General features: G+C 44.0%; 1 protein-coding gene across 1 annotated transcript in view; it reads left to right on the top strand.

The window, feature by feature from the left end:
* RHBDL2 (rhomboid like 2) overlaps positions 1-19,234 on the top strand; it is a 233,284-nt gene that overhangs the window by 113,900 nt on the left and 100,150 nt on the right. The gene's annotated exons all lie outside the window — the stretch shown is intronic.

The raw sequence follows: 19,234 nt of genomic DNA, 5'->3' as shown, positions 1-19,234 counted from the left end.
TAGGTTTTAGTTGCCACCCTTCCGGAGAAACCGGACTAACAGCCTGATTCATCAAGCAAAAGTGCGCCCGCAATAGCTGCGAAAATGCAATTGCGGGCGCAATGTCGAAAATCGGCATTCATCATTAAATCGCAAACACAAAATAGCGAATTCGCAATAATAATCGCACAATCCCGCTAGCGAATCGGAAAATGCGACTATCCACGGATTATGCGAAAAAAATAGCGATTTCGCTAAACAATCGCAATCGGTATTCATGAGCTACCGCAAATAGAGAAAAATCCAAATTTCGCTGTTTGCGCGGCGCTATTTAAGGACAACTCAAAGCAGGTGGTAACCATAAAAGCCATGGGAATTTTTTTTTCAAAAAACTGTTGGCCAATCATTAACCGGTTCAGGGTTGACCAATCACACATAAGGACATTCAGCAGCTGCATTCGGAGTTCCACAATGCCGGGAATGTACATGGTCGTGAGGCGCCGAAGGCTACAGCGAGCAGCACGGAGGAGACGCCAGATCCAGGAGAGGATATTCCGCCAGCGGGTGACCTTGCTGGGCCAGACAAGAGAGCAGATATATGCTAAATACAGGCTAAATGGGGAAATGATCATCCAGCTCATACAAGACCTTGACCCCCTGATGCAGCACCCAACAAGGCGTACCAATGCGGTGCCTACACATGTGCAGGTATTGTGTAGCCTGCACCTCCTGGCCTCTGGGAGCTTCCAGGGGATAGTAGCGGCTGCTGGGGGGATATCCCAGCCCACCATGTCACGCTGCCTCAAGACTTTTGTTGACGCAATGCTGACCCAGCTACACCGATACATACAATTTCCCACCAGCCAACAGGAATTGCACCAGACCAAGCTACAATTCTACAATGTAGCACATTTTCCGCATGTACTGGGATGCATAGACTGTACACACGTCGCCATCTGCCCACCAGCTGCCACGGAGTATATGTTCCGCAATCGGAAAAACTACCACTCCCTCAACATACAGATGGTCTGCAATGCCAAGACTTACATCACAGACATTGTGGCCCAGTACCCAGGGAGTACCCACGACTCCTATATATTCCGGCACAGCGGCCTCCACACACGACTGGCCAGGGGAGACTTTGGGGAAGGACACCTACTTGGTAAGTACACTTTGTCGACAAAGTCACATTGCTATGAAGTAGCAGCGCAGCACAGGCACTCACCCTCTGTTCCTCTCATTCAGGTGACAGTGGCTACGCCCTCCGTGATTACCTCCTCACCCCATACCTCAACCCTGCTACACCCCAGCAACGCCGCTACAATGTTGCGCACATTCGGACACGGAACTGCATAGAAAGGACATTTGGGTTGCTCAAAAGCAGGTTCCGCATACTGCACAAGACAGGTGGGGCCATGTATTACAGTCCTGCAATGTGCTGCCGCATTGTGGCTGTCTGCGCAATACTGCATAACATTGCAACCAAGCGCAGGATCCCAGTCGACATATCTGGCCGTGAATCTGAAGGGGACGACCAGCCACCTGCTCATGCACGCCTTGCACACGGGGAGAATCCTGCTGAAGGCCACAGACGTCGCAACCACATCACCCTGAACAATTTCTGATGCACCCACCACCCTCACCCCACAAATTACAAATGCATGCAGAAATCAATAATGACACTACGCCAATGTGTGCTGTTAAAATAAAAATTTTGTTTCATTCACAATAATGGTATAACTATTTATGTTGACTTTGCTTACAGTATTTCAGCATACTGCTGTGCGAAAGAACAGGGCAGGCTTATACTCAGCCTGTGCCACTTTGAGTCATAGAAAGTCATGTGCGCCTCCTGCGCGTACCACCCAAACGCCTCTGCGGCTCATCTTCATCCATGCCACGTGCAGCTGCTGTGGGCCTGGTGCTGCGCCTGAGTGTCCCTACGTGTGAGGCAGAGTGGCTGCTCATACTAGATGTCCCCTCACTGCCATCATCACCCCCAACAGTGGCAGGTAGAGCAGGGCGGTGTAGTGCTGTCACGGCACTGGTCAGGTGCTCAAGGACCCTGGCCACATCCTCGCAGCACTGGATGAGCTGCACCTGCTGCGCAAGGGACCGCCGCGACAACTGGGATGTGGCATTGCTAATTATATAATTGGACCTGGTGTAGGCGGTCAGCCTGGTCAATAGCTGCCGGTGGCGGCGGCGTGCTGCGTTGCGCTGCGATGTATTAGCAGCAGTGCTGGCCTCCATGGCTGCAGTAATGCGGGCCATACCCTCCCCCACACCTGCCATGGCTGCAGTCATGCTGGCCATTCCCTCACCCACACCTTCCATGGCTGCCGTCATGCGGTCCATCCGGTCCCCCACTCCGGCAACATTGCGCCCAATGTTGTACAGCTGTAGCTGTATGGCTCCTTGCTGCCGTGCTTGCAGCTGATGGATACGGAGCATGCGCCTTTCCACGCTCACTCTCAGCAGCGCCGGTCCATTCCCCCTCCTGCTGCTAGGTGCATTGGTCTGCAGGCGAGGCGTGCCACGCCTGCTCTGCTGGCCTGTCACAGTGGGTTGCCGCTGTGTTGGCGCTGTCGCGGGCCCTGATGTAGAAGCACCAGCTGCTGGTGGTGTCACTGCATGCGTTGTTGGTGCGGCAGGGGCTGGAGGCACCCTGGTGGTGGATCTGGCTGCGGTAGTATTTGCTGGGGCAGAGGCTGGTGGCACATTGGTGGTGGATCTGGCAGCGGTAGTATTTGCTGGGGCAGAGGCTGGTGGCACCCTGGTGGTGGATCTGGCTGCGGTAGTATTTGCTGGGGCAGAGGCTGGTGGCACCCTGGTGGTGGATCTGGCAGCGGTAGTATTTGCTGGGGCAGAGGCTGGTGGCACATTGGTGGTGGATCTGACTGCGGGAGTAGTTGCTGGGGCAGAGGCTGGTGGCTGTGTATGTGGCGTAACCTCCTCCTCATCCAGTGCCTCCTCATCTATTTGCAGCCTCTCGCTGTCGCTGCTGTCTGCACCACCTGTGAGGGGAAGTGGACGTTCATTAGTTGCATGTATCTGTCACACGTGCAGTTGCTACATGCATGCTGGGTGACATTCCCTGACTGGCTATGGCTTTGCGTACTTTGGAACCTGTCTGGCTGCATTGTGGTAAATCTACATTGTGGCCACACTACATGTCCCACAATGCTTCAGGGCATTACCTGATGTGGAACGATGGCATGACTATGGAACAATATGGGAGGCTAATAGGTCATGGACATTCATAGGGGACAGGGTCGCTGTCGCATGCCACTTACCTCGGGTGTCTTGGGTGGTGCGGGATGAGTCCATACGTGTCACTCCGATGACCGCCTCTGTCTCCAGGGTGTTCTCTACCTGGTCCTCCATGGGGGTGTTTGGAGGGACTGTAGGTTCTCCCTCTCCTGTGCCCGATGATTCTCCAAGGCGCTCTGCCACCCTCTCTTTGGCACGACCTCGGAGGTCATACCAGCGTTTTTTCAGTTCGTCAAGTGACCTGTCGGCCACACCCACGGAGTTCACCGTCGACGCTATACCCTGCCAGATCCTGCGTTTTTCCTGTTCTGCCACCCTCCTGGAGTCTTTCCCAAACAGTTTGGAGTGGTTGGCCACCACCCCTTCAATTAAATGCTCCAACTCCAGCTCGGAGAATTTCAGCTTTCTCTTTCGCCCTGTGGTGTTGCTGGGCCCAGGAACTGGCTCCTCTGACATTGCTGCACTGTAGTTGCTCTGTACTTTCCTCACAGATTTGCTGGAACTCTTCCAGTTGCTGACTCGAGGTCTGCCTCACTGTGGTGTATGGGGGTGGGCCCTGGCTGCTTCCTGGTTGTGATGTAATCGCTGTGCTCGACATGCGACTTCCCGTTTTCCCGATCTCGCGCTATTTTAGCTCCCGCAATTGACGATCACGCTATTAGAGAATTCGCAATTTCGACACGGTTGTTGCCGGAAATAGCGGTTAATATGCGATTTTCGAAAGTCGCAACCGGTATTTGCGGACGCGTGCGAATCGCTTTCTTTTCTCTAAAATATTAATGAATCCCGTTTTGCGTGTCCCTGATAGCGAATCGCTATGAATCGCTAATAGGGCCACGCAAAACGTCCCGTTGATGAATCAGGCTGTTAATCCCAGTGTAGTGTAGTTCCTATTATCCCAATAGGCTCTGCGCATTGGAATAATACCTTCAATAGTATAGGCCTAGACCAGACGTTAACTAGGTCTACTACTGTCGATATTAGACTTAAAGTTTTGGGTTTGCCAGCTAGCTCAGAGTTCACTAGAAACTTTCTCGAATAGGCAAGGAGGAGTTGAACCTCCCTGGATAGACAAGAAGGGATTTAGTTTCTGACAACCATAGAACATGACAACTTTGCTCTCCCCTAATCAAGAGTGTATCTCGAGAGTCGTGTGAACAAAAGGCAATTTATTTTACTCAGTCAGTACGTGCATTCTTAGTCTCATCAGTTTGTAGAGAAAAGGAAGAGACGGGCGTGTTCAATAAAAGATGTTATTTATTGATCAGTCTCTTTTCTCATACAAGAGAAATGGATCGATATTATTGCAATACTTATGGTTAAGTAAAGTGCATACATTAAAAGCAGAAGTATAAAATAATACTATAAAAACATTGATATGGTTTCTAAGCCATATGAAGGTTTAAAATGAATAAAATGTATTACATACACATATACAGTTGGTTAATCGTACTCAACTGGTGTTTCTAGCTACGCCTACCCCAGATGTACCTGACCTAAGCCTAATACGTGGGCGGGAATAGAAAGTTACAGTTTAAGTTAAGTTTGTTTTGCCAAGTGACTGACTAAAGAATTCTCTGTGAGGGGTTATTCAGTTCTGTACCTGGAATCTAGGATGGATGAGGGATGGTATCTCTCGTCTCTGGTCTCGATATTCCAGGCTGCCTGCAAGGGCTACCCAGAAGCGCCGGAGCTGGATTTCTCGGCAGGAGAAATAGGCAGCTGCTCGTTCTCAGCGCGTCAGGAAGGCGGGGCTGCGCCAGCGGGGTCTGCTCTGCTCTGGGCTTCGGCAAGTCTGGCTGCTCCGTTCTCGTCACCACCGCGTGTGTTTGCATAGGGCAATATCGGTAATATTTATACCTTTAAGGTGCCGAGATTGACGTAAGGATGGACATAGATACGTCAATAAGGATGTCATACGACCAGGTCGTTAGCACATTCTTTTGCTGAAGTTCTCGGTGAAATCAAAACAATGGCCGCAGGGTTTTTCCCAGGTTGTCATAGGTTTGATTTGTTTTGAGAACTCCGTATGCCTTATCAGGGGCTGGAGGAATATCGCTTGTCTAATTAGATGGCAAGCGTTATGACCTAATCAGATAACACGTTCCTGTGCCGTAGTTTGGCTTTATCAGATAACGGTTCCTGCATCATGGGGGTTTTCTGCCTCATGGGATGGCTGCTAGTTAACTTGTTAGTTTGCTAACCAGAATAGGGTCAGGAATAGGGGGATCGATACAGAATCTATAGGAATACATCACACCCACTCCACGCTAACTATATACATATTTACTAATCTATGCATAGTAAAACATACTATAGAGTATTGTGTATACCTTACCACCCCAAAATACATAAATGCATTTCGAAATTATCAAATATACGGAAAAAATGCAGTCATATGTATAGTATGCACTCAAGCTGTAGGAAAAATGCTAAAGTAATCACGCATTTGTATACATTATTGCTATTTGGTATATGAAAATTTACACATGAAATGGCTCTTAATACAGAAAAAAAGTTCGAGACCATTTCATCACAGAATAAAATATTTATGAACATACCAGCGGGCAGCTAATGTCTATAAACTATCTAAAATTAGAAATTTTAGTTCTCTAAGAATAGTTCTTACTTTAAGCAGAAGATAGTGTCCCGAAAAATATGCAAAAATATTTTGGGGGTGCTGAAAAATATGCTGTCCGTGAACTGGAGGGAAAATTGTTCATGGTATTTTGCTTTTCTAGTTGAAGGCCAAATTCAGGGAACGCCGTGTACGAGCGTGCTCAAAAGTCTCTATTTCTGCTCTGGTGAGAACATCATATCATTTAGACTCTCGAAAAAGTTGTCAACAGCTTCCTGGGAGAGTTCCACTAACTCAGAAATAGGTGTAACCATGCATTCGTGCGAATGATTGTCTCCATTGACATTCTGATTTGGATTGCTGACAGAAGGTCGTACCTGATCGATGCTGCTTTCATCTTGAACCTCACTACCCCTTAATCGTAGTGGTGAAGCTTCCACGAATGCCGTCATCAGGATTGGTAGCCGTTGAGGGCAGCACAAAGCATGAGCCTTTGTTGGACTCAACAATGTTTCTGCATCCATTGGCGCATCCGATTGTAGCGTCAGACAGGTGTCTAACACGCATTCTTCTCCGCATAGCAGGCACCTTAATACAGGTAAAACACATCGTTGCCACATTGGTCGAAAGGATAGAAACCAAGTCATGTTCAGGTCTCTAAGCCGGGATAGTCCCAGGATTTTTGATATCCGGTCCCGGTATCCAATGGCTAGGATTGTTTCTTCCCTTGTCGCAGGTGTTTTGTCTGTGACATGGTTTGCCATAACGAAATATAAGGACTAGGAATAGGATTCCTGCAATGAGTCCCAAAATGAGGGGAAGTCCGCCAAAAATCGAATGGACGAAATCTGGAAAAATACCCAGTATGGCTTTGAATGGTGTTAATGCCATCGAAAATACTGTCTTAAATACCTTTGAGACTCCACTGGTATCAGAAATATTTAAGATTTCATTCAGGATTTCTGCGAAATGTATGGGGGAATTAGTTGATAACAATGAATGTATCTCTGCAGTCGTCCTTGCGACTTGGAGATCATACGTTTCTTTTGATGACGTGAGCCTTGTCGGCGTCTGAAGAAGCACTGTTTTCATTCTGCTTAAAGTATCTATTCGAATAGAAGTAATTTTCAAGTTGGGCCATGCCCTTGCCTCCCTGTCTGGAAAGGAGCTGGGGAACAATGAGTGTCCACAGCACTTGACCTTCGCAGTCGTAGTTACGAGATAAGGAGTCCCGGGCATAAGACTACAGCATCTGCGGTCTACAATTAGAATGTAACTCCCATTATAGAGTCTTTGAAAGAATGGTTCAATCTCTGTTGCAGGTGCGCCTTGCTGGTGACATGAAAGGTTATTTGAGTTCCCTTCACAGGCTCCATGCAAACTAATTCCGTTACACAGAAGTGTACCGCTTAGTGACATTGTGCAATTATTGCCACTAAGAAACACTTTCTGTCCTTTATTACTGACACATGCATGTGAATAGGGCAAGTTCCATGTTGTTTTAATGTACCCTTTTCCCAGCTTTCCGTACATGCCAGCCTGTATATATTTTTGGCAGTATTGAAACCTGAAGGTTGATATTGGAATATTAATTATCCCATGTATTATCCATTCACTGACAGGTCGTTCTGACATTGTCACTGGTAATCTCTCAAGTTTCTCAATGCTCAGGATTGTATAATCAGCACCCTTCTGGGCCATACTGATTTGTCTATCAGTAAGGTTAAAGATATTGAAAAGTGACGTTGTGTTGATTAAACGCCAAGGCACATAGCCTGAACGCAGATTTTGTAACGTCCAGCCAAGCTGTACAATAGAACGCAATTGGGACTGACCGTGTTGTAATAACAGTAAGTCTTGCGATAATATGTCGATTGCTGAAGACACAATGCTGTCCAAAGAAAAAATTCTGGAGGACAGAGTCATTAACCCATTGTCCACTACAGAAAGTTATTTTTCCAAATTAATACGGTCAATTTCCCGTATCCTTTCTGCTGTCTCAATTTGAGTAACCTTCCAGGCCTCGTTGTATGCTGCATATACAGAGGCTGCTATGAAACGTTTTTGACGCTGTTTGCGCGGTCCCATAATGAAATCACGCAAGTCAGCACCATCAGTAAGTAAAGTTAGGTGTTGCTTAATTTCTGCCAGTGTGGAAGTTTGTAGCCATTGAAGGCATAATTTGCCCACACTGTAGGTGGTTATTATTCCTGGGTGATGTCTTTGGGAATAGCTAGGGTCTGGCCTGGTCATTTTGAACCCCTGTGTTTTGTTCAGGAATCTGTCTTGACAGTTATTAGTATCTGTGGGCCAGATCAACCACTTTTTCCAATCAGGATGTGTTCTGTTTTGGTTTAATACATAATTTACGTCTATCTCTTCATCTGTAGAGCTATTGCTGTTCATTGTTGGTTTTGGAATAGACGGTTTATTTAAGTCTTTGATTTTGGCTAAGCCAAGACAGGTAGTTTGTTGAACAGTGTCATTTAAAAATATAATTTGTTCTGGGATCATGCAGGCTCTAAACAAAGATTCTATACCCTGTACTTGCCATTCTTTTGTGCCCCAAACACTTTTCAATTCAACATTTTTGTCCCAATAATCAAAACCAAAAGTATTCATTTGTTCAAAGAATGAGTCTGAATAGATCAATTTTGTGTTTGTTATCATGGTCTTCGTTCCTGTCTTATTTGACAATTTGAAATAAAATGTTTCAGCATTACTTATGTTAAAACCTGAAAAATATGAATATTTGTCGTAAACGGTTCTTGAGCTTCCTTTTGGAGGGGTTGCACAATGTTCCCATTGATTATAATTTAAAACATTTCTAGGTTGTGCAGATCTATGTAGAAAATGGTTACCATAGTGGTTATAACAGTACATACTATCATAATTTGTAGAACCCTGCAAATAATCATGTTTGGTAAATTTAGCAGACATCACTAAGTCAGACATCATATTGTTTATACTTTCGAAGTCCCAATCATCAGCAAATGAGCTTGGTTTTACAAAGTCACTCAATGAGATCTTAATTTGGTGTGGATATTTCAGGATTTCAACCGGACCATAGATTTCGTAGTCAGTGATGTTTCATATGTTGAACCTGAAGCACACCCTTTTTTTTCTTCATGCTTTAATTTCATCACAATTTTCCTCAGTTTAGCGTGCAGCACTCCTGTGCGCCCGTCCCAAAAGAGCGCCACTATTATCAGAAGTCCACATTGCGACACGCTGTTTGCGTGTCACGAAGGAGTTGCACAGCAATATGCACACAATTGAATAATATTCACGGATACTCCATAGTTTTACCAAATTCTTCCAGTTTATTCCAAATTTCCTCAGTTTTTTTAAACCATCAAGTCAAAGGCAAAAAGTTTCTATATTTCATGCGTATTACTGCTTTGAGATTGCCCATCCAGGCCTATTCACAAGCAAGTGCAGAAACTTCATGATTTACCGGACGTGTCATTTACCCAATGCATTTCGGTCCTCACGACCTTCTTCGGGGGTATCTGTGATGTTTAAAAGTATATTTCAATATATATGTTGCAACTAACAGTTCATATACGCATTGGTTTTACAATGAAACATTTACCCATGCTACCCTTATCCCCCAACCAAAATGCGACAAAACATTTTACTCTAAAGCCCTTATCCCCCATAGAATGATAACAAAAAATATATATTGTGCTAAAGGCTTTTAAACACGATATTCACTGCCCCATCCTTCAACTTGAAGCTCCCCACTGAAACTTCCCCAGTTCCCATCACGCATAACTGGATGCGCCCTCCTGGTAAACATCGCGCTAGCAACCCTTGTTGAATTCAAATTAAAAACCTCCTTTTCCCAGTCCTTTACCGCAACACCCTTAAATAAACAAATGAATCCCTTGCGTAGTCAGTGTTGTCCCATGCTACCCCACCCGGTATAGGATTGGCTGTGAAGTTGACTGAAGAAAGTTCTCTTTTCTCGACGTGTGAAGATGTGTGGGGTTTGAGGATCAAGTTGATTTTCTGACTTGCTGTGTCCATTTTAGCATATTTTCCCTCAATGAAGCGTCCCAAAGTAAGTATCATGATGAGCCAAAGTATGAGGATAAATGCACCAAAACCCACCCAAAATTCGATCCATGGAGAAATTAGATATGTTTCTTTCAGTTGTTTCAAAAGTACTTTAACTTTATCTTTAAAGGTTTTTGTTGATGGCTGTGTTTTTGATTCAGTGAAGCCTTCAGAGGAATCATCGAAGTTTATGAAGTAGCCGGATGCAGTTCTGTCAATTGTTCCAATAGCTTCAGGATTACTGTTTCTTGCATAGTCGTTTGTTACTTCATTATAGGTTGGTGTGTCTCTGCTAAATGTTTTTATTTGGGTTTTCAGAGGTCTAAGTTCCATTGCATTGTTGCATAGTCCTTGTTGTTCTTCTGTAGGCGTTTCGAATGTGATTAGCCTCTTTGTTAGTACCTATGTACTGGTAGCAAACCTTGGTGTTCTGCTACTTATGGGGAGTCCACTTGGCCTACTATTTGTTATCGGCCACATGATTGTGGTTTTACCAGGTCGATGGATACAACTCGGTTCTCCTTTTTACCAGCAAGCGGCGGTAGTACAACTGATCTTGTTCCGTTGACAGACAAGACAGGAACTGCTTTTCTGTAAGAAGGCCCAAATTCCTTCTTTACCGCGATCTTTTCTCTGACTAGATCCCCGATTTTTGGAATCCAGACAGGTCTTGCTGGGACAGGTGGTGGTTCTTCAGTGGTTGTTGGCTGCTGTTTCAACTTTATGTTGCTCAGGTCTTTTCTTGTTTCGTTTAAGTCCTGTAAAATAGCCAAACGATCTTTGATATCAAAGCTTTTTTCCTTTACCACTGAAGTCTGACTGTCAAGGTCAGAGATTAACATCCTAGTTCCAAATAATAATTCGTACGGACTGAATCCCTTCAGAGAATTTCTTGGCAGGTTATTTAGACTACGTTGGACACTTATTAGATGTTTGACCCACCCAGCTCCCGAACCTAATATCCTTTCCGTTATAGATTGCTTTATGCCTTGGTTTTTTCTTTACACCATCCCGTATCCCTCAGGAAGGAAGTGAGAAGATTCCCGCTGTGCTATGCTCATTTGGCCATGTTTCCCCTCAGGCTGGAGGGCTAGAGTGAAAACTATGGTCAAACGTAGCATGCTCTTAGCGTATATGCCATTTAGACTCGCAAATCTTTGTATAACAGTCCAGACGTCAGCCGAGGGCTGGTGATCTACATTATAAGTGGAAACTAGCCTGTATATGTTAATCGCAAGCCTTGCTTTTTACTGTTGATTTTTTCTGGAGTGAAACGACACGGTATTACACCGTTTCTCTCACCACTGCGATTCCTGTTGCAGTTTGGGCAGTTTTTTACAAACATGGTATGATGCAGGCTCATGCCTGGCCACCAGTACCTTGATTGTAATTCTTCCAGAGAATCTTTTAGTTTGAGGTGTCTGAGACCCTCGCCCATATGTGCGTCTGCGATTAACAAGTTTCTCCTGTCCATGTTTGGAATCACTCTATCCCCCACTCCAGGGATTCGAGCAAAAGGGACGGAGTTTGCATCGATTATGTATGTATAATTGAGTGGATAGTTGATCGGTAGCGCTGAGCAGTCACCTTTTGATGACGTTTTCACTGCCAGCACTGTTTCACCGTCAATATACTTCACTGTACGCTTTTTTCGAACTACGGAAGCCGATTTAGTTGCTACCGCTGTGGCTGTTTCAGCCAATGAATTCCCTGCAACGTGAACGCCATCACGCTGATGACTCAGTGAATGTGTCACGTGAGTCTTTGGTAGTTCTTTTTGTAAAAGAGCTATTTGTTCCCAGAGCAGTTTCTGCTTTATTGTTGCATCTGTGTCATCTTTGTAACCGTTTTGAATCCATGTCTGCAAATCGTTGTTATATGATTTGACGCAGTAATATGAATCGGACACTATAAGTGTCGGGAATACGCGATCCGCATTATCTAGCGCCATTTTCAATGCTATTATTTCAGTCTGTTGTTCTGAATTAGTTTCTACTGAGTGTGTTTTTGTTAATAGAGGTCTTAGTTTACCTCCGCGCCACACTTCTTTTGTGATCTCACATGTTGGGTTGTATGCTGGTTCTCCCCAAACGGAAGGTTGAGCATGTCCGTCTGTATAGATTACACAAGAGTCTTGTCGTAAGGGCAGAATGTCGATTGGCAGAGGGAATGTTCTTTCATATTCTAGATTTTTTAGTTCCTCTAGTTCTGGATCAAAGTAGTAGTATACTTTGTCCGTTGTGATTGAATTCACCCATTGTATCCATTCCGGATTCAATGTTGTTGTTGGTAAATTACATGGTGTTGTTAATGCCTCAAAGGCTGATTCTGCTGTTCTGACCGTGATGTGTCTACCGTCAGCTTGATCTTTTTCTCTAGCTATTGCGGTTTGAACTGCATGAACAATTTTTTCTTTAATGCTGAATTTCTTTTCAGCTTCTGTGTACAAGTGTGATTTGAATGCAATTGGTACCTTTTCTCCCTCATTAGAGGTCAGGTATGTGAATCCGCATCTTCCTGGGATGACTCGAATCACAAGATTGCGTGTGTTATCACGTGTTTCTAATTTTGTTTTAATTAGCATGTCTGTTTGTAAGGATCTCAGAATTTCTGTGTGTATTTGAGTCCAATTGGTTCTTTTAAAATCCGGTTTTATTAGATCATAAAGGGGTTTGACCCTTTCTGCGTAATTTGCAATGTATGTTCTTCCGAAATTTAGGAAGCCTAGAATTGACTGTAGGTTTTTTAGTGTTCTAGGTGCTTGGAGTACGGCACATTTCTCTAGGAAATTGTCAGCCAGGCTTTTGCCTTCACTTGATAATTCATATCCTAAGAACAGGACTGTCAGATGGGCAATTCTGGATTTTTTAAAGTTGAATTTGTAACCCTCTGCTGCGAACCCAAGTATTATGGTGTTCACTCTCTTCAAGTGAGTCTCCAAGTCATCATCTGTTAAGTATATGTCGTCGACATATGTTTGTAGTAATTCTGTTACTCTCGCTGAGAATACTCCTGGGCTGTTCTTGTACCCCTGGGCTAACCGACAGAATTGTTTTTGAGTGCCATTTATTGAGAATGCAGACAAATATCTGCTCTCTGGTGCTATGTTTTGACAAAAGAATCCATTAGAGATGTCTAATGTTGTTTTGTATTTTTTGCGCACTATGTTATTCATTAGTGCAGCACTATGCGAGTTTTGCACTGCAAAAGTTTTGCAACATAAGTTAAGGTGTCGGTAATCCAAAACTAGACGATATGAATTGTCTGGTTTGGAGACCGGAAACAAAGGGTTGTTCATTTGTGAGGTGCAAGTTTCAATCACCCCCTGGTATTCTAGCTGATCTAGGATTTCTTTTACCTGTTTTTTAGCTTCTTGCTTAATTGGGTACTGCCTCTGTGCAGTAGGTTGTGATTTTAACTGGATTTTGTGAGGAGGAGAGTCCTCATCCCATCCTACGTGATTTTTATATAAAGCAGGAGCTAGGGCTACTGCCCACTTTCTTGCAAGTGTGTATTTTTTGTGAATTGGGATATGATTTGAGAAGGCAGGCATAATTATTTCTTCGCCATGAGGGCAATCCCTGACAAACTCTGGTGGCCAGTCTTTTTCAGCTAGAAGGATGTCATAGCCCTTGGAGAGATTATCCCAAAATAGTCCCCTTATTTTTCTAGTCTTATCCCCCTCTATACGTAAAGTTATTTCATATATTTTGTGAGGTTTGCTAACTCTGGTGTCTGCAGTTTCCACTTGAAGATATTCATTCGTGTCCACTGTCTCCAGATGATTCATAAGGACTTTGCGAGCTATGCTCACTTCTGCTGCGCTGTCTAGCATTGTGTGAGCCCATTCTCCGTTTTTCAGTTGTGTCCTCAGTATTCTCGGCATTGTTAACTACCTTGATACTGGCTACCTTCTTTTTTGGAAATTGTAATTTCTTTTTTAGCTGAGCAGGTTCCTTGTCTTTGGACTTGGCGTGCTCTTCTCTTTGTTCTGATCGTCCTCTTCTTTCCGATTTCTGCGAGGAAGTCTGAAAAGATTGAGAGGGACGTGTATCAATGTCTTGATATCTATCAGGCTTCTTTATATTATCCCTATTTCTAAGGTTATATCTTTTCCCAGAGGGGTCACTTTGGGGTGACCTGTGTCTTTGGTTCGGAGATTTTTCTCTCCGCCGAGGAGACCTTCCTCTGGACTGGAATTTCTTTTCTTTAGGATTGGATTGTTTGTTTCCATCCCAGCTCTTTTTTTGTGATGTTGAGTTATTATTAAAAAATATTTTTTCAGGACTTTCAATCAGTTGTGGTTTTACTGGTATTCCACCTAAACTATCTCTACCTAGTTCCTCATAGGATTTTTCTATGATTCTGGCAATTTCAGCTGGTTGGTCTGCTATATCTGTCTCTTTTAACCTCTGGCGGATCGCCACGTTCGCTGCTTCTCCTTTTATGTTGGCTAATAATATAGCCGAGACCTGCTTGAAGTCTTTTAGTAATTTCATACCAAGAGTTAAAGCGGGTTCTGGACCATATTCATCTTGAATTTGTTTTAGCACATCTGGTATTACCGAAATGGATGGAACACCGTGCGTTTTTGTGTAGATGGAAGCAAAGACTGTACCCCAAGTGTCACAGTCCTCAATGTGTGGTGCGATTCCCATTGGAAGACAGATAGTCAGAATCCTGTGTTTTTCTAACGGGGTGGTGTCTGGAAACACAGCCTCGATTTGGGTGATTTTTTGTGCTAACCAGAATGGTATTTGTTCCCGTTTAGCTGGTACTTTACCTAGGCATGATTGAATGTTCTGTGGTGTAATTTTATTTGTGTTCCCCTGGTGAGGGGTCAGCTGTGGAATTTTAATTGCTGGCTGAATTGTTGAAGTCCGCATCACATATTGGACTAATTGTCTATGTATTTTTATTAATTGTTTTAGCTGTGTTAACAGCTCTGCTGCAGACATCCCATTGATGTCTGGATGTGGTGTGTATCCGGCTAGGACCGGCCACGTTGCTCCTGGTCTACCTAAAGGACCGAGCCTGGTGATGTGATTATTATGTTTTAGGGCGCCATTAAATAAGAGCAAATGCTCTTGAAATTTAAGTGGTACTTCCACCTCCTCGAAAGGAGTGTACTCTCCAGGAGGTTCCTCTACTTTGTAATAGTGGAAGTACTTTGTTACAGCATTTGCTGCTGGAAAATGTATCCAAGAATAGTATACCTCTGTCTGCCGATATTCGTGTGCCTCAATTACGAATATGACTGTACCACCTCTAGGTGTCAGTCCATTTTCTATAAGTTTTAAAGTTATAGATTTCCTTTTAATGACCGGGATGAGTATTATATCCGGGTCTGCTTCTTGTAGTGCAGTATCAGCTGCTGCTATTTCAGCTGCTAATCTAACTGCCTCTCTTTCTCCTTCACTGTCTGACATTGTACCGACAGAAGGTTATTTTGTTTGTTTGCAGATCAGGTTTCTTATGGAAACAAAGATTAGATGCACAATATTTTGGAACGGTTTATCCTTCAACGTTGACTAAACCAAGTACCATACATAGGAGTTTCCTCCTGCGAGGTTTGGCGGATATTACCTTTCACCCACTCCAGACGTCTTTGGAGTATTATGGGAAAAAAGGGGTCTGAGTGAGAAAGCACGACTGAGTTACTCTAAATGTCTTACGTTAGTTTTATCGCCCTTCCAAACGCGTTGGGCGCCATGTAGTGTAGTTCCTATTATCCCAATAGGCTCTGCGCATTGGAATAATACCTTCAATAGTATAGGCCTAGACCAGACGTTAACTAGGTCTACTACTGTCGATATTAGACTTAAAGTTTTGGGTTTGCCAGCTAGCTCAGAGTTCACTAGAAACTTTCTCGAATAGGCAAGGAGGAGTTGAACCTCCCTGGATAGACAAGAAGGGATTTAGTTTCTGACAACCATAGAACATGACAACTTTGCTCTCCCCTAATCAAGAGTGTATCTCGAGAGTCGTGTGAACAAAAGGCAATTTATTTTACTCAGTCAGTACGTGCATTCTTAGTCTCATCAGTTTGTAGAGAAAAGGAAGAGACGGGCGTGTTCAATAAAAGATGTTATTTATTGATCAGTCTCTTTTCTCATACAAGAGAAATGGATCGATATTATTGCAATACTTATGGTTAAGTAAAGTGCATACATTAAAAGCAGAAGTATAAAATAATACTATAAAAACATTGATATGGTTTCTAAGCCATATGAAGGTTTAAAATGAATAAAATGTATTACATACACATATACAGTTGGTTAATCGTACTCAACTGGTGTTTCTAGCTACGCCTACCCCAGATGTACCTGACCTAAGCCTAATACGTGGGCGGGAATAGAAGGTTACAGTTTAAGTTAAGTTTGTTTTGCCAAGTGACTGACTAAAGAATTCTCTGTGAGGGGTTATTCAGTTCTGTACCTGGAATCTAGGATGGATGAGGGATGGTATCTCTCGTCTCTGGTCTCGATATTCCAGGCTGCCTGCAAGGGCTACCCGGAAGCGCCGGAGCTGGATTTCTCGGCAGAAGAAATAGGCAGCTGCTCGTTCTCAGCGCGTCAGGAAGGCGGGGCCGCGCCAGCGGGGTCTGCTCTGCTCTGGGCTTCGGCAAGTCTGGCTGCTCCGTTCTCGTCACCACCGCGTGTGTTTGCATAGGGCAATATCGGTAATATTTATACCTTTAAGGTGCCGAGATTGACATAAGGATGGACATAGATACGTCAATAAGGATGTCATACGACCAGGTCGTTAGCACATTCTTTTGCTGAAGTTCTCGGTGAAATCAAAACAATGGCCGCAGGGTTTTCCCCAGGTTGTCATAGGTTTGATTTGTTTTGAGAACTCCGTATGCCTTATCAGGGGCTGGAGGAATATCGCTTGTCTAATTAGATGGCAAGCGTTATGACCTAATCAGATAACACGTTCCTGTGCCGTAGTGTGGCTTTATCAGATAACGGTTCCTGCATCATGGGGGTTTTCTGCCTCATGGGATGGCTGCTAGTTAACTTGTTAGTTTGCTAACCAGAATAGGGTCAGGAATAGGGGGATCGATACAGAATCTATAGGAATACATCACACCAGCACCCTTAATCCGAAATATCAACCTATTTGCACCTTGAAATAATGACTCACAATAATAATTACTACAACAATAAGGATAACAATAATTCGTTTTTTAGCATAGCGTTTCATACCACAATATGGCATTTATATGTGCTGCAAATAAGAAATGTTTTGATGGAACTCGGTGAACCAATATTGGAAGGATCTAAGGCTAAGTTGGTGATGGCAGGATTCAGACTTGTGACCTATAAACCAGGGCAAATGCGATCTTTCATAATTTAACTCACTGAGCTAACTTTTTGGCATCGTCTTTTTTCTCTTCTTCTATGTGGTGACGTATCAGAGATGTTCTCTGCCTAAGCTAATGTCCTACCTCTTCAGAACCAAAGTTCCTAAAATGTGCCTACTTGGAATTTTGTTATGAGATCTGATGTGTGCTCAAAGGAAAATGGAAGATTAAAAAAGGTTATGCCCCACCACAACCTTTTCGTTTATATACATAGCTGACACACTAACTGAACATACAGGGTCCCAGTGATATTAAGTGGCAGCTCTTAGAGGTGCAGGGCTGAGATAGTAGAATTGTACATGTTAAGGAAACTTCTGTGAAACCGAATCCCTCATTGCCCGAATACTTAAAGCACCCTTTGTCTTTCCAGTTTCAACATTCCTCGAGAGGGGTCTGTGAACCGCCCCTTCCAGGACAGCATTCACATTACCCCCAATTTATAATATACCTTATCAAACTCAATTTTAACAGCTACAAACCAGCCTGCAAAGCAGAACTGGCAGTGTTAATATCCGCAACACTTTGACTCCCATGTAAAGCGTAATTGCAGTGCCAGCAATCCACCACTGCCACAATTACCGCATAATTGCCATCGCAGCCATCTGCAGTGCCCGTAGGCCCCAGCATGTAAAGCACCATTTGCCGTGCCAATAATCCTCATTTTCTTAAAATCTGTCGCACCCTTTCTGGGCTGGTAATTCCTTTTCCCGCCCAATTGTAAAGCATTCTAGACCTGCCATTGCTATTAGGATCCCTTTTTTGGATGCAGGTCAAGGCCCATTGCTGTGCCAGTTAACTAGTTCACCCCAGGTAGTAAAACACCATTGTCATGTTACTGCCCCACAAGAATGCAAGACATCCTGCATACCCCTCACAGTTAAAAGCATGTAGCAGCACTCCCTCCTTTGATGGGGTCTTTAAAGGGTTAGGATCCATGCTGCTGTGAAGAAAGTGAAAATGGTTGGAAGCTACTTCTTCAGCACATGGTTTGAAGCAGAACCAGCTCATTCTGTCTATTTTTTCAACTCAGAATATGCCTGGTTATGTTTGGGCTCTGAAAGAATTGACAAGCTAGCAGGACACCACACTTGGGAAAATGGCCCTTTGGTGGCGAGTCAAACTGAGCAAGTGCAATGCTGTGGGACTGTTCCCTATGCCCAAACCTTGCTGTTCAAAATAATGCTTCAGAACCAGTGCCATCTTAAGGATTTTTCGGGCCTTGAGCAAGATATATTTTGGAACAATTTAAAAATAGTGTTACCCACTTTGTGCAAAATTGAAACCCATAGAATGCACCTAAATATTAAACCACTCGTTAAACGTTCATACACAGGATCACATAAAAGTAGGTAAGGGCACAGCAGATCTTTCAGATGGCACTGGAGAGTGGGTGAGGTTGAAGCACAGAAATAGACAGAGGTGGGAGAGCTCAAGATAACTTTCCGGGAGGGGGTCCTTTAAAGTTTTGTGACCCTGGCATTTGCCCACTTTGTTAATGCTTTAAAATGTCTCTCTTTACAGCCTTCCATTATGTACAGAGATCTAAATTGAGCATTTCTGGACTTCTTAAGTGGTAGAACCAACCACCATTTATAGTGCGGTGGACTTCCAGAAATCACATTTGAATTGCTTCCTGGTCTACCAAGCCATGTCCAGCTCCCTGTGTATCCAGGGTGGCTTCTGTGAGGGTTCCCTGACCACACTTCAGAGGATGCCACAGGAGGGGCAGAGCCCCACTGCTTCTTTGATTCTCAATCACAATGTGCCAGCAGTGTGTTTTTGCAGTAGCCAGAGGGTTGCACTCACCTTGCCTCACCAGGAAGTAATTTATTACCGGTTGAAAAAGACCTGGCATTTGTGGACGTGCCTGAGACCAACAGCTCTGACTCATTTTCTAAACGTACAACTTCACCTAAATATATTGAGGATTATCATAATATAACACCTGTATGTAAGATATTCTGGGGCAGATT

The sequence above is a fragment of the Lissotriton helveticus genome, chromosome 3_1 (genome assembly GCF_964261635.1).
Source record: "Lissotriton helveticus chromosome 3_1, aLisHel1.1, whole genome shotgun sequence".
Classification (NCBI taxonomy): Eukaryota; Metazoa; Chordata; class Amphibia; order Caudata; family Salamandridae; genus Lissotriton; species Lissotriton helveticus.
The sequence above is the reverse complement of the archived record's forward strand: the minus strand, read 5'-3'. Positions and strand labels throughout refer to the sequence as shown.